This window comes from Herpailurus yagouaroundi, unplaced genomic scaffold (assembly GCF_014898765.1).
Source record: "Herpailurus yagouaroundi ecotype Mexico unplaced genomic scaffold, PumYag 100, whole genome shotgun sequence".
In the NCBI taxonomy this organism is placed as follows: Eukaryota; Metazoa; Chordata; class Mammalia; order Carnivora; family Felidae; genus Herpailurus; species Herpailurus yagouaroundi.
In genome coordinates, this window is record NW_024412391.1 from 83,339,596 (window position 1) to 83,365,337 (window position 25,742).

The following is a 25,742-nucleotide window of genomic DNA, read 5'->3' on the forward strand; positions in this document are numbered from 1 at the left end:
GGGAGTTCGAGCCCCGCGTCAGGCTCTGGGCTGATGGCTCGGAGCCTGGAGCCTGTTTCCGATTCTGTGTCTCCCTCTCTCTCTGCCCCTCCCCTGTTCATGCTCTGTCTCTCTCTGTCCCAAAAATAAATAAACGTTGAAAAAATTAAAAAAAAAAATAAAGTGGCATTCCCACATTTTTCTTCTCATTCTCTCCCTCCTACCTTCCAGTTTATTCAAAGATACAAGTTCAACAGCAATCATCAAACCAAATGGAACCTCTAAGAAGGGAAATCAGTCCAGGCTGGGAGCTGCCACTCTCTTACCAGCCATTATGGCCCTTCAATGAAACTGGACTTTCAAATTGGTTCAGTATCACCAAAATCTACATGAAAATCACTGATAAACATGTAAGAGCATTTCAAAGTGAGACCAAGTCCATCATATCTATCAGACCTTTATTCAGCATGCGCTGTGTGCCTGGCATTCCGCCCTACTGGGATCACCCAGGAAACAAAAATAAGTCAAGCACCATCTGGTGGACGGAGCAGGCACAGTCACACTTGACTGTCAGGAAAACCCGTGAGGGAGCATCATAACCAATGGCCACCTGCTCTGTTATAGGCTTGGGAGCAAAGACGAGGATGCAAAGATGACCTCTTAACTAGAGAGGCAAGGCAGGCTGTGACGTGTTGTATTAGGGGTATATGTAAAGAGTGGAGAAAATAGAAAGGCGCCAAAAATTAATTCTGACTAAGGGACCAGAAAAGGCTTTCTAATGAAGGGAACATTTGAGTGTGGTTTTGAGGAATAAATAGGATCTCACCATGTGGGTAAAAGCATTCCAGATGGGGTGAGGGTAGGAGCAGCAGAGACAAAAAGTGAGGTGTAAAAATGTAAGGTACGTCAAGAAATGCTAGCTACAGCACCACAACGGAAGTGTCAGCTGGATGGCGAGAGAGTGGAAGCAAAGGCTAAAATGGGGGAAGATCATAAAAAGCCTTCAAACCAAAGAGAGGTTGGATTTATGACATACATTCTGCATGTAATAGGAAAGCATGATTACCTTTTAAGGACAAGAGCAATCCGGCCATTCATTAGCCAGCACACTTTAGGTTGCTAGGGACTGAAACCCAATTCAAATCGGCTTCAGTGAAACAGAATGTATTGGTTCACTCAACTGGAAAGAAAAGAGGTACATCTGGCTTCAGGCTCAGCTGGTGCCAAAGAATAAATGACATTATCTCTCAGCACTACCTTCCCCTTCTTGACTCCTTTCTCAAGGGGATTCTCTCCAGCTGTAGCAAAGTTAGTCATCAACAGCTTATGATTTACATCCCAGCGGCTTAGGGCCTTCTGTGAGACAAGAGGGTTTCTCTTCAAGAGTCTGGTGGCTGAAACTTACTGGATAATCTAGATTGCCCATTACCATCATAAATGCCGGGGCCAGGGCAATGTAGTGCCCATGCATCAGCCCAACCCAAACTCTATTCACTGAAGGGGGAGTGAGTCCTCAACAGAAAATCCAAGGGCTGTTTTCAAAAGAAACAGAAATGGGTGCAAATCTGGGGAAAAAAACTGTGCAAAATAAAAAAAGGAATTCTAGAGACAGTCTTTGGGGGCCAATGAGGTAGAAGTGTTCCCCCAGAAGCCAGAAAGGCCCTGCAGTAGGCTAGCCAAGAGATCAAATGGTGTGAACCAGGACAGACATCACAGGCATGACATGAACACAGCAGTTGTTCCTAACCTCACAAGGAATATTTAAGGGTCAAGGGAGAAAGGTTTTAAGAAGTGTGGAAATCTTAGGTGTCATCAATGGGGTCCTGTGACACAAAGACAAAACTTAGATTTCATCATGTTTCTACCCATGTGAAATAAGTTCAGGTGACCCTGGCATGTTACATGGCTTATGTGCTGTGAGCACAAACACAGGCTAAGACAGCTTGGGTTGAAGTTAGACAAACGGCATACATATAAATCTACTGGAAAAAAAAAACTCATTCTCATTACCTAGGGACTCATATTTTTCTTCAATTTGCCTTAAAAATAAATATCTAATTTCATTACAAGGGCCATAAAAATCCTTAGCCATATATGTCATACTAGTACTTTCTTATGTATATTCCAAATACAATGCATAAGAGAAGAGCCCAGGGAAGGAGTTCAGAACATGCCACTCCAAAGATACCACTTTGGCTTATTGTTTATTTAGAACTGAAAGCACTTAAGAAACAGCAGATGCATGAATGCTCTGGCCTCCCCTTTTCTATACAAGCTTCCATGAGAGAGGCGCCCTCTTTATATCAGGAAGAGAAGCACATTCTTATCACCAGAGACTTGGAATCATCACCGAAATGGACCTCTACAAATATACTAAAATAACTCATCTTCCACTAGCTTCCCTCACCGATATATCTCTTAGGAACTGCCCTACAATTTACTGCCCCCAACCCAAACCCCTTTGCCTTGTCATTTGTTCCCAAATGTATCATCATTTCCCTTAAAAAAATTTTTTTTTAATGTTTTATTTATTTTAAGAGAGAGAGAGTAGAACATGAGCAAGGGAGGGGCAGAGATAGAGGGGGAGAGAGAGAATTGCAAGCAGGCTCTGCACCGTCAGAGAAGAGCCCATTGTGGGGCTCGAACTCACAGACCATGAGATCACGACCTGAGCCAAAATCAAGAGTCAGATGCTTAACTGACTGAGCCACCCCGGTGCCCCTCATCTCCTTATCTAAAAGGTATAAAAGCTTTCTGTTCTGGTCACTTCTTTGGGTCCTCATTCTCTTGTGAAGCCCTCCATGTACATGAAAAAAATTTAATAAAATGTGTATGCATTTCACCTGTTAATCTGCTTATATCATTTTAATTCCAGGCCCAGCTGGAGACACTCAGAGGACAGAGAATTTTTTTCCTCCCTTACACAGGAATCTAAATACTCTTTTCATTAAGAAAGTGCTAGTGGCAGAATGGGGATGGGGAAAGAACACTGTGCTGGAGGTGGGGAGTCCAGGCTCCACTCCAGGGCAAACCAATCAGCCTCCCTGGGCAACAAGATTCTCATCTAGACAAAGAGGTAGAGCTGGACTCTGCCTAGGGTTCCTTCCATATCTACTATTTGGTGTTTTTGTACCAAAAAGTCCCTCTCTGCCCAGAGCTCTCCCTCCCAGGGACAATCCTGAATCTCCTCAATTCTAGTCCCTGTCTGGTCAGCCTGCTCCGTCGGTGTCAGTTCTATAAAAAGCCTCCCTGACACTCCCACCAGAACCCATCACATGAGTGTGAAGCAGCATTTCTGTGCAGATCACCCAACCACACCCAGTGTGAAGAGTGTGACTAAAGCCACACACCCACCTCTTAAAAGGCCAGTGTGGGAGGTCAGCATCCTTGTGATACTGCCAAAAGGACATCTACCACAGCACCCAGGCAGTCAGAAATGACAAGACCAAAAACCCGCACCCCCAGACCATGGAAAGAAATGTGGTAAATGCTGATTCTAACAAAGCTGGGTGTTCTATGACAGGCCTTTTAATTGGAAGTAACAGAAAACCACTCTAACTTAGGAACGAGGTGGGGTTTATTTTAAGGATATAAATCTGTCTCATAAAACCTTGGATCAAGAAGTATATCCAAGCTTCCCAAAGAAACAGGAACTGAAAAACATCAAAAGTCTTTCCAATCTCTCTCCTTCCCTCCCTCCCTCTGCCTTACCTTTCTCCTCTGTGTGCTTGACTGTCTCTCTCTCCCTGCGTACCCCCCTCTCCTCGCCGGGGTGTAGCAGGTCGCTAAATGGCCACGTCTCATCCCCCCTCTCGTAGGAACATCTAATTTAAACCTCCAGCATCTTCATGTTCCAATTAAACCACACTGAAGGTTATGATTGGCTCAGCTTGTCCACCTCTAGGCCAATCAGTTGTGATCAGGGAGGCGGAGTCACTTGGTGAAAACATGGCTGCCAGGACCCACCCCCTCACCACGCTGGAAACAGGGGCAGGGTAACACACAAATGTCTGAAGGTCTTTGGCCATGAAAGGCAATATGTAGGTGTAGAAACACTTCGGCCAAGTTTTCTGTGATTTTTCTTGCTTGAATATTTCTCTACATATTAAACAATATACAGAAAGACATTCTATGGTATTAACATTTTCTACATAGTCTAATGTACGTAAGATCTAACTGGTAAGACACAGCTGCTGAATCTGAACATTACTATCATTTATTAGTAACCATCATAATAACAGGGAAGAAAAGCAATTCAAGCAACTGGAGTTAATCTTCCCTATCTTTCACCCCACAGATGAACCCAGGTCACTTAATTCTCCCCAGCTGAGTATGCAGCTGACATTTAGTGAAGGAAGCATAAAAATGATTTCTGGCTATGTAGGTGTGTTTCATGAAAACACTCTTCTTCAGCAGCTCCTGACTTCAAATGAGAACTCCAAGCATTCGCAGGCACGTTTAGTGCTTAATACATTTAAGAAAACAGAACAGAAGTTATATGGTTTCCCTGGAAACCTTTTTCTAAAGAACCTTGCACATGCACCTTCTCAAGAAGCAGGTGCTGCTGCCTGGGGATTCTTTCCTGCCGGCTGCCCCCTGCTATTCATTAAAAGGTCAAGGTGAGGGCTCTTCAGCTCTATGAGCAATGGTTGGGCTTATTTTGCTTACAGTTATTTAGTATCAAGTCTCTCTTTACTACCTGGTTCTATTAGAAAAATATGCCCAGGTGGCTTTTGGCATATTTTAAAAGCATTTGCAAGCATTAGCTTATCAAAGGGAAATGGAGAAAGTCCCATAGTGTGTATCAGAATGAGTGATGTATCAGTCCCAGGGCCTTTATCAATAGCTGTGACCTTTTAGAGTTTTGGGGTAAGGTTACCAAAAAAAAGAACAATCAGGCTTGAAGAATTTTAGGAAATTACTAATACCTCAATTCCCAAAGAGCCATGGGAGCTAGGTTGAGCATGATTCCTGCCTAGCTTAAAGGGATATATTATAAGCCACCAGCTTATATAAGTAACCCTTTCTTCCACTGCAACATTTCACCATCCTTCTGTTTCCTCCCCCTCCCATCTCCATAACAACCAGGGCTGTTATCAGAAAGAAATCAGCCTGCCTCTTTGACTTTTGTCTCTAATTTAGGGATGCTTATCTTGGGAGGTCTACTTTATTTCTTCCTTGGAAACCCTTAACATTTTAAGGCATCAGTTCAATATCTGGGTTTCAAGATCCTCCCCCATGTCCAACATCAATAGAGCAGATGAAAATCAAACAAATCACACCAGGAAAGGGGTATCATTCTAAGATATGGAAGAGACTGCATGATTCTATTTAATAGATCAGGACAGACAGTGCAATTATAACATTGGCCAGTCTTGTATAGGCAAGAGGAAAAAATATTAGCTAGAACAGCACCTACTCTGGACTCCCTGGCAAGGCCTCCAAAACAGCGCCCCCATTTCCACTTGAAGTCATCCTCAGCACTTAAGATGCCGTGAGGTCACGGCCAGAAGTACCCAATCTACTTTCAAGATAATGTACTTTCTCTTTCAATATGACTATCATTTATGTGCCAGACACCTTGTGAAATCTTTGGAATTCAGAATTAATAACACACGATTCCTTCAGAGAAAGGGTAACTAAGTCTCCCACCTGTATTTTCTTCTGGCTCACATTTAGGGCAATATCATGTTCCCTAATTAATCTGAATAAAATATTAGATGGGAGAAATTCTCTTGAATCGCCTGGCCTTCTAAATATTTTATACCACAAGAGCTCAAGTTCTTCAAATGTTGATCACTGATGAATGATTCTTATCCTTCCTGTCCTTTGCTCTTCTTAGAAGGAAAAAGGAGCTAGAAATCCAAATTGACATAGACTTTGTGTGAACAAGAACTACCATCAGCTCACCTGCAAAACTCAATAAAGGCTTATCATTTTGTTAGTGGGCCTGCCATTTAAATTCAACCCTCTATTTCTGCAAATAACAAGTGAAATACACTGTTGATTGGTAACTAACACAGCATTTCCTTTTCCTCAAGTTTCCTGGAACTCTCTAAAAATGTTATATTTATCTTAGTGAAATATGTAGGGCATATTTTGAATGCTTATAATACTTTGTCTTCACCAAGTACATCAATTGACTTGAGAATATTTTGAAGTTACACAAATCTGGATATAGAAACTGCAGAATAGAATTAAAGATTTCAGGATGCCTAACTAATTGGACTAAATAATCATATGAATTATATTGGGACAACTAGAATTACTAGAACCTAAATGTACTCAGGTTAAAAGAAAATCCTCCCACGAACTTTCCTGAGACAGCCATAAAATATGTCATGGACACTTGCAGATCTAACATCCAAGAGCCCAACTATTGAAGGGCAACTCTGAAGGTCCATCGTAGGTACTAACTGATCATTTTTTGTAGAAAGGCCAACTTTGAACCCAGCTTTGAGGCTCCTGTGAGGACTTGAGGCACTTAGCTAATGAGTCTTCTGACCCATCTTATTCATATCTCTACAGTTCTTCCGGGTGTACATCAAAAGCATACACAAGTGCAATGTCAGTGCCACTTGTTTATCGCTTTGCATGTTTAGTAGTTATCTGTGCTATGCTTTTGTAGTTAGAAATACGTTTATTCCCATGTGCACCAAAAATTAGTGTGTGTTAGTCATTAGAAATTCTTTAGTGATGGGGCACCTGGGTGGCTCAGTTGATAAAGCATCCGACTTCGGCTCAGGTCATGATCTCACGGTTCATGGGTTTGAGCCCTGCGTCAGGCTCTGTGCTGGCAGCTCAGAGCCTGGAGCCTGCTTCGGATTCTGGGTCTCCCTCTCTCTCTGCCCCTCCCTTGTTCTCTCTCTCTCTCTCTTTCTCTCTCTCCCTCCCTCTCTCTCTCTAAAATAAATAATTTTTAAAAATTCTTTCATGAGGAAATACAGGGAAAATCCCTTTTCTCATGGACTTACACTGCATACTGAGGGCAGACAATAAACAAATGAGATAATTACAGACTGTAATAAGTATGATTAAGAAAATAAACTAGGGGATGAGGGAAGATGGTGGCGTAGGAGGACGCTGGGCTCACCGCGCATCCTGCTGATCACTTAGATTCCACCTACACCTGCCTAAATAACCCAGAAAACTGCCAGAGGATTAGCAGAACGGAGTCGCCGGAGCCAAGCGCAGACGAGAGGCCCACGGAAGAGGGTAGGAAGGGCGGTGAGGCGGTGCGCGCTCCACAGACTGGCGAGAGGGAGCGAGGGCGGAGGGGCGGCTCCCCGGCCAAGCAGAGCCCCCGAGTCTGGCTTGCAAAAGCAGAGGGGCCTGACGGACTGTGTTCCGACAGCAAGCGCGACTTAGCGTCTAGGAGGTCATAAGTGAACAGCTCTGCTCAGAAAGTGGGAAGGCTGGAGGACAAAGGGAGGGAGAGCTGCTGAGTCCCCTGACGACAGAGCTCAGTTTGGTGGGGAACAAAGGCACTCGCCAGCGCCATTTCCCCCACCCATCCCCCAGCCAAAATCCCAAAGAGAACCAGTTCCTGCCAGGGAACTTGCTCGCTCCACGCAAACACCCAACTCTGTGCTTCTGCGGAGCCAAACCTCCGGCAGCGGATCTGACTCCCTCCCGCTGCCACAGGGCCCCTCCTGAAGTGGATCACCTAAGGAGAAGTGAGCTAAGCCTGCCCCTCCTGCCCCTGTGCACCTTGCCTACCCACCCCAGCTAAGACGCCAGATCCCCAGCATCACAAGCCTGGCAGTGTGCAAGTAGCCCAGATGGGCCACGCCACCCCACAGTGAATCCCGCCCCTGGGAGAGGGGAAGAGAAGGCACACACCAGTCTGACTGTGGCCCCAGCGGTGGGCTGGGGGCAGACATCAGGTCGGACTGCGGCCCCGCCCACCAACTCCAGTTATACACCACAGCACAGGGGAAGTGCCCTGCAGGTCCTCACCACGCCAGGGACTATCCAAAATGACCAAGCGGAAGAATTCCCCTCAGAAGAATCTCCAGGAAATAACAACAGCTAATGAGCTGATCAAAAAGGATTTAAATAATATAACAGAAAGTGAATTTAGAATAATAGTCATAAAATTAATCGCTGGGCTTGAAAACAGTATAGAGGACAGCAGAGAATCTCTTGCTACAGAGATCAAGGGACTAAGGAACAGTCACGAGGAGCTGAAAAACGCTTTAAACAAAATGCAAAACAAAATGGAAACCACCACGGCTCAGATTGAAGAGGCAGAGGAGAGAATAGGTGAACTAGAAGATAAAGTTATGGAAAAAGAGGAAGCTGAGAAAAAGAGAGATAAAAAAATCCAGGAGTATGAGGGGAAAATTAGAGAACTAAGTGATACACTAAAAAGAAATAATATACGCATTATTGGTATCCCAGAGGAGGAAGAGAGAGGGAAAGGTGCTGAGGGGTACTTGAAGAAATAATAGCTGAGAACTTCCCTGAACTGGGGAAGGAAAAAGGCATTGAAATCCAAGAGGCACAGAGAACTCCCTTCAGACGTAACTTGAATCGATCTTCTGCACAACATATCATAGTGAAACTGGCAAAATACAAGGATAAAGAGAAAATTCTGAAAGCAGCAAGGGGTAAACGTGCCCTCACATATAAAGGGAGACCTATATGGGGCGCCTGGGTGGCGCAGTCGGTTAAGCGTCCGACTTCAGCCAGGTCACAATCTCGCGGTCAGTGAGTTCGAGCCCCGCATCGGGCTCTGGGCTGATGGCTCAGAGCATGGAGCCTGTTTCCGATTCTGTGTCTCCCTCTCTCTCTGCCCCTCCCCCGTTCATGCTCTGTCTCTCTCTGTCCCAAAAATAAATAAACGTTGAAAAAAAAATTTTTAAAGGGAGACCTATAAGACTCATGACGGATCTCTCTTTTGAAACTTGGCAGGCCAGAAAGAATTGGCACAAGATTTTCAGTGTGCTAGACAGAAAAAATATGCAGCCGAGAATCCTTTATCCAGCAAGTCTGTCATTTAGAATCGAAGGAGAGATAAAGGTCTTCCCAAACAAACAAAAACTGAAGGAATTTGTCACCACTAAACCAGCCCTACAAGAGATCCTAAGGGGGACCCTGTGAGACAAAGTACCAGAGACATCACTACAAGCATAAAACATACAGACATCACAATGACTCTAAACCCATATCTTTCTATAATAACACTGAATGTAAATGGATTAAATGTGCCAACCAAAAGACATAGGGTATCAGAATGGATAAAAAAACAAGACCCATCTATTTGCTGTCTACAAGAGACTCATTTTAGACCTGAGGACACCTTTAGATTGAGAGTGAGGGGATGGAGAACTATCATGCTACTGGAAGCCAAAAGAAAGCTGGAGTAGCCATACTTATATCAGACAAACTAGACTTTAAATTAAAGGCTGTAACAAGAGATGAAGAAGGGCATTATATAATAGTGACAGGGTCTATCCATCAGGAAGAGCTAACAAGTATAAATGTCTATGCGCTGAATACTGGAGCCCCCAAATATATAAAACAATTACTCATAAACATAAGCAACCTTATTGAGAAGAATGTGGTAATTGCAGGGGACTTTAACACCCCACTTACAGAAATGGATAGATCATCTAGACACACGGTCAATAAAGAAACAAGGGCCCTGAATGAGACATTGGATCAGATGGACTTGACAGATATATTTAGAACTCTGCATCCCAAAGCAACAGAATATACTTTCTTCTCGAGTGCACATGGAACATTCTCCAAGATAGATCATATACTGGGTCACAAAACAGCCCTTCATAAGTTTACAAGAATTGAAATTATACCATGCATACTTTCAGACCACAATGCTATGAAGCTTGAAATCAACCACAGAAAAAAGTCTGGAAAAGCATGGAGGTTAAAGAACACCCTACTAACGAATGAGTGGGTCAACCAGGCAATTCGAGAAGAAATTAAAAAATATATGGAAACAAACGAAAATGAAAATACAACAATCCAAACGCTTTGGGACACAGCGAAGGCAGTCCTGAGAGGAAAATACATTGCAATCCAGGCCTATCTCAAGAAACAAGAAAACTCCCAAATACAAAATCTAACAGCACACCTAAAGGAAATAGAAGCAGAACAGCAAAGGCAGCCTAAACCCAGCAGAAGAAGAGAAATAATAAAGATCAGGGCAGAAATAAACAATATAGAATCTAAAAAAACTGTAGAGCAGATCAACGAAACCAAGAGTTGGTTTTTTGAAAAAATAAACAAAATTGACAAACCTCTAGCCAGGCTTCTCAAAAAGAAAAGGGAGATGACCCAAATAGATAAAATCATGAATGAAAATGGAATTATTACAACCAATCCCTCAGAGATACAAACAATTATCAGGGAATACTATGAAAAATTATATGCCAACAAATTGGACAACCTGGAAGAAATGGACAAATTCCTGAACACCCACACTCTTCCATAACTCAATCAGGAGGAAATAGAAAGCTTGAACAGACCCATAACCAGCGAAGAAATTGAATCGGTTATCAAAAATCTCCCAACAAATAAGAGTCCAGGACCGGATGGCTTCCCAGGGGAGTTCTACCAGACGTTTAAAGCAGAGATAATACCTATCCTTCTCAAGCTATTCCAAGAAATAGAAAGGGAAGGAAAACTTCCAGACTCATTCTATGAAGCCAGTATTACTTTGATTCCTAAACCAGAGACCCAGTAAAAAAAGAGAACTACAGGCCAATATCCCTGATGAATATGGATGCAAAAATTCTCAATAAGATACTAGCCAATCGAATTCAACAGCATATAAAAAGAATTATTCACCATGATCAAGTGGGATTCATTCCTGGGATGCAGGGCTGGTTCAACATTCGCAAATCAATCAACGTGATACATCACATTAACAAAAAAAAAGATAAGAACCATATGATCCTGTCAATCGATGCAGAAAAGGCCTTTGACAAAATCCAGCACACTTTCTTAATAAAAACCCTTGAGAAAGTCGGGACAGAAGGAACATACTTAAAGATCATAAAAGCCATTTATGAAAAGCCCACAGCTAACATCATCCTCAACGGGGAAAAACTGAGAGCTTTTTCCCTGAGATCAGGAACACGACAGGGATGCCCACTCTCACCACTGTTGTTTAACATAGTGCTGGAAGTTCTAGCATCAGCAATCAGACAACAAAAGGAAATCAAAGACATCAAAATTGGCAAAGATGAAGTCAAGCTTTCACTTTTTGCAGATGACATGATATTATACATGGAAAACCCGATAGACTCCACCAAAAGTCTGCTAGAACTGATACATGAATTCAGCAAAGTTGCAGGATACAAAACCAATGTACAGAAATCAGTTGCATTCTTATACACTAACAATGAAGCAACAGAAAGACAAATAAAGAAACTGATCCCATTCACAATTACACCAAGAAGTATAAAATATCTAGGAATAAATCTAACCAAAGATGTAAAGGATCTGTATGCTGAAAACTATAGAAAGCTTATGAAGGTAATTGAAGAAGATTTAAAGAAATGGAAAGACATTCCCTGCTCATGGATTGGAAGAATAAATACTGTCAAAATGTCAATACTACCCCAAGCTATCTACACATTCAATGCAATCCCAATCAAAATGGCACCAGCATTCTTCTCGAAACTAGAACAAGCAATCCTAAAATTCATATGGAACCACAAAAGGCCCCGAATAGCCAAAGTAATTTTGAAGAAGAAGACCAAAGCAGGAGGCATCACAATCCCAGACTTTAGCCTCTACTACAAAGCTGTCATCATCAAGACAGCATGGTATTGGCACAAAAACAGACACATAGGCCAATGGAATAGAATAGAAACCCCAGAACTAGACCCACAAACATATGGCCAACTCATCTTTGACAAAGCAGGAAAGAACATCCAATGGAAAACAGACAGTCTCTTTAACAAATGGTGCTGGGAGAACTGGACAGCAACATGCAGAAGGTTGAAACTAGACCACTTTCTCACACCATTCACAAAAATAAACTCAAAATGGATAAAGGACCTCAAAATGGAATGTGAGACAGGAAACCATCAAAACCTTAGAGGAGAAAGCAGGAAAAGACCTCTCTGACCTCAGCCGTAGCAATCTCTTACTCGACACATCCCCAAAGGCAAGGGAATTAAAAGCAAAAGTGAATTACTGGGACCTTATGAAGATAAAAAGCTTCTGCACAGCAAAGGAAACAACCCACAAAACTAAAAGGCAACCAACGGAATGGGAAAAGATATTTGCAAATGACATATCGGACAAAGGGCTAGTATCCAAAATCTATAAAGAGCTCACCAAACTCCACACCCGAAAAACAAATAACCCAGTGAAGAAATGGGCAGAAAACATGAATAGACACTTCTCTAAAGAAGACATCCGGATGGCCAACAGGCACATGAAAAGATGTTCAGCGTCGCTCCTTATCAGGGAAATACAAATCAAAACCACACTCAGGTATCACCTCACGCCAGTCAGAGTGGCCAAAATGAACAAATCAGGAGACTATAGATGCTGGAGAGGATGTGGAGAAACGGGAACCCTCTTGCACTGTTGGTGGGAATGCAAATTGGTGCAGCCGCTCTGGAAAACAGTGTGGAGGTTTCTCAGAAAATTAAAAATAGACCTACCCTATGACCCAGCAATAGCACTGCTAGGAATTTATCCAAGGGATACAGGAGTACTGATGCATAGGGGCACTTGTACCCCAATGTTCATAGCAGCACTCTCAACAATAGCCAAATTATGGAAAGAGCCTAAATGTCCATCAACTGATGAGTGGATAAAGAAATTGTGGTTTATATACACAATGGAATACTACGTGGCAATGAGAAAAAATGAAATATGGCCTTTTGTAGCAACGTGGATGGAACTGGAGAGTGTGATGCTAAGTGAAATAAGCCATACAGAGAAAGACAGATACCATATGTTTTCACTCTTATGTGGATCCTGAGAAACTTAACAGGAACCCATGGGGGAGGGGAAGGAAAAAAAAAAAAAAGAGGTTAGAGTGGGAGAGAGCCAAAGCATAAGAGACTGTTGAGAACTGAGAGCAAACTGAGGGTTGATGGGGGGTGGGAGGGAGGAGAGGGTGGGTGATGGGTATTGAGGAGGGCACCTTTTGGGATGAGCACTGGGTGTTGTATGGAAACCAATTTGACAATAAATTTCATATATTAAAAAAAAAATAAGAAAATAAACTAGGTGATGTGTTAGCAGTATTTGCAGGAGGACAACCACACATAGATGGGTCAGGAAAGACCTCCTGAGGAACTGACATCTGAGTCAAAACTAGAAGGAAGAGAATTAGGGTGCTGGTACTTAGTTAATTATTAGCTGTTGCCAGAGAAAATTAAGTACATATAGAAATAGACAATTGTGCCAATTGTCTATTGGTATAGACAATACCTGTTCCGGGAGGTATACTTAAGCACCAAATGCCATCTATGGGATAGATAGGATATGCTTAAATGCCTTTGCATCATGCAACTGCTTTTTGATGAGATATTTCAGTCCTCAGGATGAAACAGAGACACTTCTTGGGCTATAATGTGCTATTTCATTAGCTCAATCTATTTAGAACAAACAGTATTTTTTATAGCTGTTTTCTGTTGCCAGTATAAGTGTTACTTTAGATCAAAAGTGAATCAAATGTACAAAATCCAGTTGTATTTCTATACACTTGCAAGGAACAGTCTGAAAATGAAATTTAAAAATTCCATTTACAATAACACACAAAAGAATAACATACTTAGGAATAAATTTAAGAAGGGCAAACTTATACTCTGAAAACTACAAAACATTGTTGAAAGAAATTAAAGGAGATCTAGGTAAACATAGACGCATCCATATACATGGATCAGAAGACAGTATTGTTAAGATGGCGATACTCCCCAAACTGATCACAGAATCCACACAATCTTCATCAAAATCCCAGCTGGCTTTGTTGTAGAAATTGACAGGCTGATCCTAATATGGACATGCAAAGGACCCAGAATAACTGAAACAATTTCAAAAAGGAAGAACATGGTTGGAGGATTTCCTGATTTCTAAACTTACCACAAATGTACAGTTAATGAAGACCATGTGTTACTGGCATAAGGACAGACATATAGATCAACGGACTAGCATTGGGAATCCAGTCTGTGAATGGACAAAGGATCTGAATAGACATTTCTCCAGGGAAAATTTTAAACAGTCAATAAGCACACAAAAAGATGCTTAATAACATTAGCCATCAGGAAATGTAAATCAAACCCACAATGAAAGACCACTTCCCACCCAGTAGGATGGCAATAATCAAAAAGAGAATAATGAGGCTGGTGAGGATGTGGAGAAATTGGAACCCTCATACACTGCTGGTGGGAATGGAAAATGGCTCAGCTGCTTTGGAAAAGTCTGGCGGTTCCTCCAAAGACTGAACATCAAGTTACCATTTGACCCAGCAATTCCACTCAGGTATATACCAAGAGAAATGAAAACCTATATCCATATAAAAACTAGTACCAAATGTTCATAGTAGCATTATTCATAATAAGCAAAAGTTAGCAACAACCCACGACTCACCAATTGATGAATGAATGAATTAAAATGTAAAATGGAATATTATTCAGCAACAAAAAACAACGAAGTACTGATATATGCTATAACATGGATGAACATTGCAAACACTATGCTAAGTTTATGTCAAAGAAGCCAGTTACAAAAGACCATTTATATTAAATATCCAGATTTGCTAAATCTATAGAGACAGAAAGAAGATTAACGGTTAGAAGCCCTGGGGGTTAGGCTGGAGGCTAGTGGGGGGGGGGGGCGGGGGGGCGGGGCCCCGGGGGGAGGTTAACTGTTAATGGTCATGGGGTTTCTTTCTGAGGTGATGAAAATGTCCTAAGATTGCTTGTGATAATGGTTACACAACTCTGTGAATATACTAAATTGTACACTTTAATGGGTGAATTGTATGGTATGTGAATTATATCTCAATAAAATGTTTATATTAAAAAAAAGTCAAAAGAAAAAAAAAAGAAAAGTAAACCAGAGACAATACCAGGAAACCTCAATGCTCCTATCAGAAGATCAGAAGAGTCAACAAGAATTTATTAAGGCAACTTACCTACCTTGCTTTTAGGTACAACCTCTGTGTAATAACACATGATGAAAATCTGTTGTTTTTAAGCCCTCACGTAAAGGAGCATCCATCAGGCACTTCAATAAACCTTTCCAGTTGCAACATCAACTCTAGGAATCAACAGTCTTTTCTAAGACCAACCCTATGTTAGATTGTAGGCCAAGATTAATCTCCCTTGAGGAAAAAAAGGTTAATATAATAATTACTGTGTTTCCTATTTTTCTGGGTGTTTCTTTCTATTCTAGAACCAAAACCCTGGTGCTAATATACTATGCCTCTGCTTTACTGGTCCCATCTCAGGCTTGGTTCCTTACTGCAAAGGCTGAGTGGAAGTCTCACATCTTAGTTTAGGACAAGAGTGGTGCTGTATAAATGAGTTACTTTCTCCCTGCTTTCATTTCTCCCTGTTGTTATTTCTAAAATGAGATAATCTGATCCTATCAATTTCATAGGATAGTGTGTGATAAATGAGCTTAAATACAAAAGGAAAAGTATAACCAAATAACAATACCATCATTTAAAAAAAAGTGGTAAGATATTGATTACTCTTTTACAGTTTTGCCAAACCAAAAGGTCCTTTTCTTTTTTCCGAGGGTGCTTTTAAACACCTTAATTTAAAGTTCTTAAATACTCTTTGCCTGATGCCTTATGTACTTCAGTATCAGCAGATTTTTAAACACACCACAACCTTATGAAAATCTGAAACACAGTGGCTGAAGACTGTGAGAAAAAGAGCTACAAAGACAATTACAAAGAGCTCTCCAAGAAGGTGGAAAGGAGGAAGCAAAGTGGGACAGGTAAGAAGTAATGAGGCTTTTAATTTGGAGCTCTGCCAGTTTTTCTCTCTTCTACCCAACATATTTAGACTAGGCTGGGACAAAGGTGGGGGTTGCGCCTCGGTGGCACAGTCGGTTGATCATTCAACTCTTGATTTCAGCTCAGGTCATAATCTCATGGTCGTGAGATCGAGTCTAGTGTCAGGCTCTGTGTTGGGCGTGGAGTCTGCTTAGGATTCTCTCTCTCCCTCTGCCCTGCTCATGTGCTCATGCTCTTTCTCTCAAAACAACACCACCACCACCACCAACAACAACAACAACAAAACCCCAACATATTACTATTAGATTGTCTTCAAAGCTGTCCTAGAGAGTTCTGGCTGGGCTATCTTTCATCTTGAAAGTTCAATAATGAGGGGTGCCTGGGTGGCTCAGTTGGTTGAGCATCCGACTTCAGCTCAGGTCATGACCTCACAGTTTGCGAGTTCCGGCTCCACGTAGGGCTCTGTGCTGACAGCTGGGACCCTGGAGCCTGCTTCAGATTCTGTGTCTCCCTCTCTCTCTCTCTCTGCCCCTCCCCTGCTTGTGCTCTTTCTCTGTCTTTCAAAAATAAATAAATGTTAAAAAAAATTTTTTTAAAGAAAGTTCAATAATGAAATAATTATGTATTACTTTAATATATATTATTTTAATGCAATAAGAGATTGTCACACTAAGATAGCCTTTTTCCCAGATTAGGTTGTGTTTACTATGTGCTTATTTCAGAGTTTTTGCTGATAAGATCCTAATTTTTCCAAGATAGGGAAATTTTTATCTATTGAAAATTTTGTCAAATGAAAGTTTGTTTTGGCACAATGATTATTAAATACTATATGAAGCACCATGGGGGTTAAGAATATAACTTAGACACAACTCTCAAGGACCTTAGAGTCTAATGAGGTGAAAAAGGGCACAAATAACTTTGACACAAGACAGAGCAGGACAAGTGTCATCCATCTGCATTGGTATTTAGCTGGTGATTTCCAAAGCTTTCCTTCTGTCTTTAATTCTCAAGGACTCCTAAGAATATGAATAAAATGCAAATAATAAACAATCATCTAAATATGAGGTCTTCTAGGGGCACCTGGCTGGCTCAGTTGGTGAAGCGTGGACTCTTGATCTCAGGGTCGTGAGTTCCAGCCCCATCAAGTAAAGATGACTTAAAAATAAAATCTTTATAAAAATAAATAAATACATCAATACATAAACAAACAAATATGAGGTCTTCTGCTCACAGTTCTATATCATTTCATCCAGTGTGATTTCCTGTTAAAAACAACACTCAAGTCTTCTAATGCTCTAGCATTTAGATCTCTTTTCAGTGGGAGATTTACATCCTAAAACAGAAAGAACAATGATAAGCTGGAAAAGCAAAGGAAGCTTTCAAAAGTAAGCCAGAGAACCTGATGGAAAACTATTTAATTCTTTATGATTTTAAAAGACCCAGGTGTTTCTAGATTCCCCCAACAGTTGAACTTCCCTGCAGACAGCTTTCATAAAAATACAAGTAACACTAACACCTTAAAATTCACTGACGTTATGCATAATTATTTGAGACATTCAGAGACAAATGCAAAACTCCAACTCCCTTTCTACACCACAGAATTAATGGAGTGTTCTCTTAAAACAAACAATGAGAGTTACGGAAAAACATTTCCTTTTAGGAGATGGTTAAGTGGGGGAGGGGAGAAAAGATCATTTTAAGAACTCAGTCCTCTGGGCGTGAATGCCATCTACTTTCAGCATATGTCATATCCATTATATTTTTCTCTTCTTCCTCTAATGCTTCAACTACTTAACCCTAGTATCATACCCACTATTAAACCTGAAAGTTTAGTCTTTGATTAGGCCAACCAGATAAGCTTGCTGGTGAGCCAAGCAAATCTAGTAAACCTCTTAAATATTTTTTAGGTGCCCTGGTATGGCAAAAATCCCTGATCCCATATGAATCCACGTGTCTTTTATGGCGGGTTGATTCTGCCCCCAAGAAGTTTTGTTTAAGTTCATTTGCTCATATTCAGAACCCCAAAGAAGACATGGGTTTATGGTCCAGGATCAAACATCAAAGGAAACAGAGAAAGCACTGTACACATGATATCGTTTGGAGGATGTACCAAACCTAGCAGCCATGGTGCCTGCCCCACCACAGTCCAGCCTAGGGAGCTCTGCTTTGTTCTAAGAGACTGTGACCTCACCGGACTGTAGCTGAATATGAGCCAGTTCATAGCTTGGCCGGTGACCCTTGATGGATCCTGGTATGGAAAGTTGATGAGTCCTTCTCTTGAAAATGTAAACTAAGAAATGTTGAGAACATAAGAGAATAAGCACCTTACTTTCTCAGTTTCTCATGTCCGTAATGGGCATGGTAATAAAAGCATTTATAATATAGCAGAAATTAATCAGTAATAAAGCACTTAGGATAGGATCCGGCACTTAATAAGCATGCCATAAACACATCATCATCATCATCATCATCATCATCATCATCAACAGTTGTCTTCTACTCAAAAACCTTCCATGAGAATGTGTGTGCAATAATATATGTGTAATAAGCTGAAAAATAAAAGTAATGAGGGATGACTAGCATTACCAGATATGAAAATTAAAAATAAAGCCACTTTAAGGGCGCCTGCATGGCCTAGTCAGTTAAGTGTCCGACTTCAGCTCAGGTCATGATCATGCGGATCATGGGTTCCAGCCCCCCATCAGGCTCTCTCACAGAGGCCGCTTCGGAGCCTCTGTTCCTCTCCCTCTCTGCCCCTCCCCTGCTGATGCTCTCTCTCTCAAAAATAAACATTAAAAAAATATATTTAAAAAATAAAGCCACAATAATAAGGGATTCATGCAGAAAGAGGCAGATATAAATTGTTCCTGAAACTGACCCAAATACATATGGGGATTTAGTGTATGATAAATGTGGCATTTCAAGTTAGCAAAGAAAATATATATTACTCAATTATTAATAAGTGTTTTTGGCACAAGAAGGCAGCTATTTGGAAAAATAAAATAAAATCTCTAACTCACATCTTATATCAAAATAAATTCAAGGTAGGTCAAAGATTTAAATCTAAAAATTGAAAGTAACAGTAGAAAAAATATGGGTGAGTATTTTTATAACATTAAGGGATGTCTTTCTAGGATAAAAAAAAAAGATACTGCAGCATTGCTAACTGTAATTAAAAGCAAACGTTTAGGGGGGAAGTTGAAAGCAAATGTTTAGGGCGAAAATATTATGAGGTCAAAAGCCAAATAGCAAATAGAAATATCTACAACACAAATGAAAGTGTAAGGACTAATTTCCAGAAAATACAAAGAGTTCTTCAAAATCAGTAAGAAAAGAGCTACACTTCCAACAGAAAACTAGACAAAGAATCTACAAATGATTAATAAATATAGGGAAAATATTCAATTTCTTTATAATTAAATGTACATTTCAAACAATTAAATATAAATTTACAACTATCAGATTAGCTACTTCATTTATAAAAATCAGTGCTGTTGAGGATATGGGAAAAACAATTTAATTTACTGCTAGTTGGAGCGTAGATTGTGCAGTGGTTTTAAAGGCAATTTGATTATATATTTTCAATTAGAAATGTACATTCCTTTTTACTCAGAAATTCTATTTCTAGATACTTGGACAAAAATCCAAGAGTATGTATGAATATGTTATTGCAGTAATGTTCATAAGAACAAAATACTGGAAAAAATCTAAACAGCTATTAATAAGGTACTGGTTACATAAATCCTGTACACTAGAATACTATACAGCCATTAATAAAACCATGGGTAGATGTGTATATTACATGCACTATCATGAAAAATGTCCAAGATGTATTTTTAGTGGTAAAAAAAAAATGACAGAAAAGACTGTTTAATATGAATCCATTTATGTGTTTTAATATCAATATAAATATACATCATATGCCCCATTTATGTGTTCACATGTACATAATATACATACATATTAAAATACATAATGGGGCATACTGCACACATATAAATAATAAATCAGTTATATTATGCATATATCTGTAAGTAGTAGTGTGTGTGTAAAAGTGGTGGTGGTGGTGATGTTTGTATACACTTGAAGAGTGTGTGTCATACCCCAAACTGGTAATGTCTGGAGTATGGAATGGGAAGGGAGGCAATCAGGAAGGAAATAGAGACTCTTTTCTCTTTTCTAATGTTTGTTTATTTATTTTGAGAAAGTGAGAGAGAGTGGGGGGGGGGGCAGAGAGAGGGAGAGAGAATCCCAAGCAGGCTCCATGCTGTCAGCACAGAGCTGAACTTGGGCTCGATCCCATCAACTGTGAGGTCATGACCCGAGCCAAAATCAAGAGCTTGTTGCCCAGCCAACAGAGCCACCCAGATGCCCCAGGAAAGAAATAGAGAATCTTTTCTTTTTATTCCTATATTACATGTTTCTGTGCTGTTAAAGTATTTTTATAATGTGTGCATTACTTTTATAATTTTTAAAACTCATAGAAATTAACTTCTTTTTTAAAAAGTCATGCTATGGCTCTCTGTAGCCAAAAACAAAGCACAAGTCCTTAGCACACCAAAGGCTGCCATGGTTTATTTCTAACATACCTTTCTTTTCAGCCTCATCTCCTATAATCAGAATTGCCTTGCCTCCCTCTTTTGCCCCCCCCCCACGCCCCCTTTGTTGGTAATTTGTCTGTCTGCTCTTAGATCCACTCTCTGCCCTTCTCCCTTCCCTCTACATCACAAGAAACTACATTTCCCAAGCAACTTGAGTGGAGTGGATCAGAGGGAGCCCTGGCAGGATGTGGAAGGCAGGAGTTGGGAAGAAGTCAGAGTATTTCTCCTTTCTCTGCTTCAGATCACCATCTCTAACACTGACTGTGTCCCCAGGTGCCATGGGACATATTCTTCTTTCATGGACATATTGTGATTCCAGTTCCCACAAGATGGTCCCAGGTCCCAGGCTCTGGTAACAGCACTCTTTGTCCCACCAGCCCTAGGAGAGGGAGCAGTTCCTGCTGGTGCTAAACTCTGAGCTGCCTCATCACCTCTGCTGGAACGTCCTAACTCTACTATCATCTATGAAACCAGTTCTCTGCATTAAATTTCCTTTCGAAATACCTAAAGGGCTTTGCGTTTTTCTGGATATACAGAGAATGGTGGCCTATGCCCTCTTCCCACAGTAATAAAAAACCACACCGTCTGCCCTACCTTTCTTGCACTAAACATACTAAGTACTGCTATGCCTCTGGGCTTTCATTCACATAGCTCCCTCAGCCTGGAATGCCATCCTTTCCCCTGTCTTTCAGCCAGACCTCGCTCATCCCCTAAGGCTCAGCCCAAAGTCTGTCTTCTCCAGGAGCTTTCCTCTAATTCTCACACATATTCACCCCCAGTCTGTATTCCAATCTCATCTAGACAGAAAATGGGTAGCCCAATGCCCTTGGTGTCAAGTATTGAATAAAACACCCTAGGGAAACGCTCATCTTAAGTCCATCAACCAACACCTTATTGGTCATTGGGTTATCTTTGTTTCCTACTTTGAAAGGCTGAGAGGTAGTCACCTAATCGTAGAGCCTTTTCTGACCACCCTGTATCAATACTTTCCTTTCTTTTCCCAATTCCCATCCTACCTCTACCTCTTTCCAACCACTTAGTGAACTTTCATATCATATATTGTAAAAGAATAATCAAATCAACATCCTGGCTTTTACTAGAATGTAAAAGCCACGTGAGTAGGAATTTTGTCTGTTTTGTTCCCTGCCACATTCTGATCACCTGGAATAGTACCTATATATTGAATGAACAAATAAATGAATGACCATGACCTTTGCTTTGGGTGATGGAAGGCAGGGGAAGGGATGAAAATCATTGGGAGGAAGACACCAATTTTGTCTCTAGACTCATATGAGTTTTTCTCTCTAGCTTAGAAAGCTCTGGCCTCACTGGCATTTCTCAGATTCTTGGACCCACTACAATTCACTAAACTGAAGCTCCTTTTCATCTTTAGATCTTAGTTTGAATGTTTCCCATTTTCTCTCCCCCTTGTATGTTTCCTTCCTAATGTTTGATTCTTGATTTCAGCTCAGGTCATGATCTCATAGTCATGGGATCTAGCCCTGCATTGGGCTCTGCTCTAGGTGTGGAGCCTGCTTAAGATTCTTTCTCCCTTCTTTTCTCCCTCTGCTCTCCCTGGCTCACACATGCACATGCACACACTCTCTCTCAAAAAGATTTTTTTTTGTCATGTATTGATTCTCTCTTTAGACTGTTAGATCCATTTGGGTTAGGGCCATGTATCCCTAAAATCTATGCCTGGCACATAATAGGTACTCAGTGGGAAAAAATGCAAAGAATGTTGTTGAGTGCACCAGGAACAAACCTTGCTTCAGTTTTGATCAAGGTCTACTAGGTTGACCACCATTTAATTACTGGAGCCAAACCACAAACTAGAAAATTCCCTAGCAGTCATACTAGGAGGTTTCTACTTACCCCAGTTGTATTCACACTAGAAAGCCCCACCCCACCCCCACTATTCTATTTGCACAAGTGAGACCCTATTCATCAAATGCCCCTATTTAGGAAGAGTTGTATACTACAGCTGGGATCGTTCTGTCAACCATTGGCTGAATATATAAAAATAATGGGGAAAGTGCTCTGAAGATACTTAGAAGATGCCCATGGGCATCTCTCATGTGATCTGCATTTGCACTGATTGCCAAAGACAATTTCAAGTTAATTTTATTAATTTCAAATAAAGACTTGTAATTTTATGTGGGGGACATGGCATTAGCAGGAATTCAACTCCCATTCTTTCATGAAGCCAAAGATTTAGCTTCTAACACTTCTTGGCTTTTTGGCTAAGACTGAGTGTAAAGATGTAGCTTCTGAGACCATACGTATATTCCATTATCAGGTTTTAAGAGAAATGAGAAACACACTGAATTTTTTGCAGCTTAGCCCCATATTCTGAATCTGTTTTTCATTCCCACTTAGCTTGCCTTGTTAAAAAAAACTATAAGTTAAGATTTCTATGTTTACTAATTTCATCTATTACCGGTACAATCTCCAGAGCTAATAGTGCTGTTCTTCTTCCCCATATTACATGAGCTCAGTAACAATTTATTTGAATATACATGGCAGACATTCCATGCTTAATAAATCTTTAACAAAGTACTGTTATTTGCCAGTCATTTTGTTTTTATGAAGAAAATTGACAAACAATGACATTTTCATGATTTTGTAAATAATGCATTCTTTGCTGGGTAATCAGAATGCCAATAAATTCCCTTTGGATTTTTTAAACTTTTTAATGAGTTCACTTTTGCATTCAGGTGCCTGTTAATACCTCCTTTCTCTTCAGTTTGGTAACAAATGGCTGCACATTCTTGCTCCAGTTCAGCAACCGTTCTTTTTAAAGGCAGGGCAAGTCAAAGTAGAGTCCTGTGTGTCCTGCCCCAGCGTGCAGGTGCATTTGCAGAAACCAACCCCCAGGGGTCAGAATTCACAAACTAGAAGTGGCCTCAGGCTTCATTATTAGCTCAAGAACCCTCAGCGCTTTTAATCTGGAGAGTAACCTCTTCTCTGTTGTGAGAGAATTGGGATTTTCCCCAAAGGATCTTTGGCTTCTCTTCACCTCCTGATAGAGAAGTCGGTCCAGATGACAAAGACAGAAGACATGTCAAAATCATCACGAGTAGGCTAATGAACCTTTTGTATATTGCACAAAAATGCTCCTGACTTGACAATTTTGGTAGCTACTTTAAGTCTTTCCTAATCCTTTAACAAGGAAGAACGTTCTTTGCTGATGTACCAACTTGGAGCAAATAGACCCTATGTTCACACTGACAGAATTCTTCCTCCTTGTTATGAGACCACTGTATGTATCTTCTTAGAAAAAACATGTTTTTAATATATTTTTTAAAATTATAATTGATAAACACTTCAGAAAACCATCACAGGAGTACTCACAGGAGTACATTTGTATGTGACATCAGTTACAGAGCGCAGCAAAGGCAAACAGTTGAGAAGGGCTTAATGCTTTAAATGTTCATGGTATCAAAATTTCTCATTATCACTTACTACCTCTTGGTGGGTATTCCTGTTAGAAGGTGAGTTTCTTCTTTATTTAATTTTATTTACTTATTTTGAGAGAGAGAGAGAGAGAACATGCCAGCAAGCAGGGGAGGGGAAGAGAGAGAGGGAGAAAGGGAATCCCAAGCAGGTTCTGCGCTGTCAGACGCAGGGCTGGATCCCACAAACCATGAAACCATGACCTGAGGGGAAATCAAGAGTTGGACGCTCAACCAACTGAGCCACCCAAGGACCCTGAGAGTTGCTTCTTTAGACTGGAGTAGGAAACCACTCCTTTGGGAGGAAACACAAGTCCCAGAGTGTCCCACATCCCAGGTGACTTCACTTTTGCTCATGGAAGGACAAAAAGTAGGCTGCCATGGGTGGATAACCACCAGGCCAAGGCACCAATGTGAACCCAGGTTTCTTTCCACTACCCTCTCTGGACATTATCAACACTGCAGACCCCTCTGATTGTCTATCCCCTTCCCCATTCTGCTCCTGAAATCCTATTTCCCACCATTCTCCTCCTTCTTACAGTTACCTATCATGCCTCAGTTGATGGTAAAACAAAACAAAAACAAAACAAAACAAAACCACCTTTATTATTCTCAATCTAATCAAAGAGATTCCCTGTCTTCTGTATCCTCTACCTTCCTTGCATGAAGGGAAACTCTGCTCTCCCAGAGACTACTACTTGTCTGCAGTCATCTGGAATAGAGGCTGCTGTGTATTTTCAAGCTCTGTGTGTGTGCAGAATTCTCCTGTTTGCACTTCCGGGTCATGAATACTTCCCTCAGTCCCTCACTGTCATTCTCACCTCTAACCTCACTACACATTCGCCTCAAACTCAGGCATGTGTGGCATCACTTTCTTCCAGAGGACTTTCATCTCTGTGCAAAAGATCATCCATAAACCACCTTAGTTTCATAGTACCTTTACCTCTCAAGACATCGCCTTAAGTTTAATTGCTCCCTAGAATTGCTCCACCTCTGAAATCTTTGACTCAAATACCCATCCCCTGACCTCATCCTGTTCTTCCAGAGCATCACAATACTGCCACACCATTCAAGCAAACTGGCACCTCTAGTCCTGAATCCCACCCACTCTCTCTATCCTGTCAAAACCCTCTTTTCTCCACCCCAGACCCCATGCTCAATCTCTTCACTCTTTTACCCCTTGACCTTCTACTATTTCTAATGCCTCACCGGTGTGGGCTGCTTACCTTCCCCCAGCTCTTCCTTCTTCTATTTTCAGGTTACCTACTCTTTTAACTGCTACTGATAAGCTGATGCTTCCCAAATATCTATCTCCAGCTGGATATTTTTCCTAAATTCAGGAGGAGGCACATAGCTGCCTGTCTCTCGGATGTTTCCATAAATACTTGCAAACTCAGTTTGTCAAAACTGAGCTAACCATCCCTCCCCAATGGTTGGGATGGAAAAAGTGATCCTCCTCTTATATCCCCATCTTCATGAATGATGCATCATGTACCTGGTCTCTCAAATCTAAAGTTTTCTTTTTTATTTTTTTAATGGTTATTTTTGAAAGAGAGAGAAGGCAGGGAAGGGGCAGAGAGAGAGAGGGAGACACAGAATCCAAAACAGGCTCCAGGCTCTGAGCTGTCAGCACAGAGCCCGATGCAGGGCTGGAACTCATGAACTGTGAGATCATGACCTGAGCTGAAGTTGGATGCTTAACCAACTGAAATACGCAGGTGCCCCCCTAGTCTCTCAAATCTAAAA

General features: G+C 41.0%; 1 long non-coding RNA gene across 4 annotated transcripts in view; it reads right to left on the reverse strand.

Annotated features, from left to right (window-relative positions):
• Window positions 1-25,742, reverse strand: part of LOC121028878 (uncharacterized) — a 142,551-nt gene that overhangs the window by 40,261 nt on the left and 76,548 nt on the right. Inside the window, exon 1 of one of the 4 annotated variants that reach the window (XR_005789480.1) lies at window positions 3,691-3,869. The exons of the other annotated variants lie outside the window; for them this stretch is intronic. This is a non-coding gene — a long non-coding RNA (uncharacterized LOC121028878). Of the gene's footprint in view, window positions 1-3,690; window positions 3,870-25,742 lie in introns of those variants that run through there. 4 annotated transcript variants of the gene reach the window in all.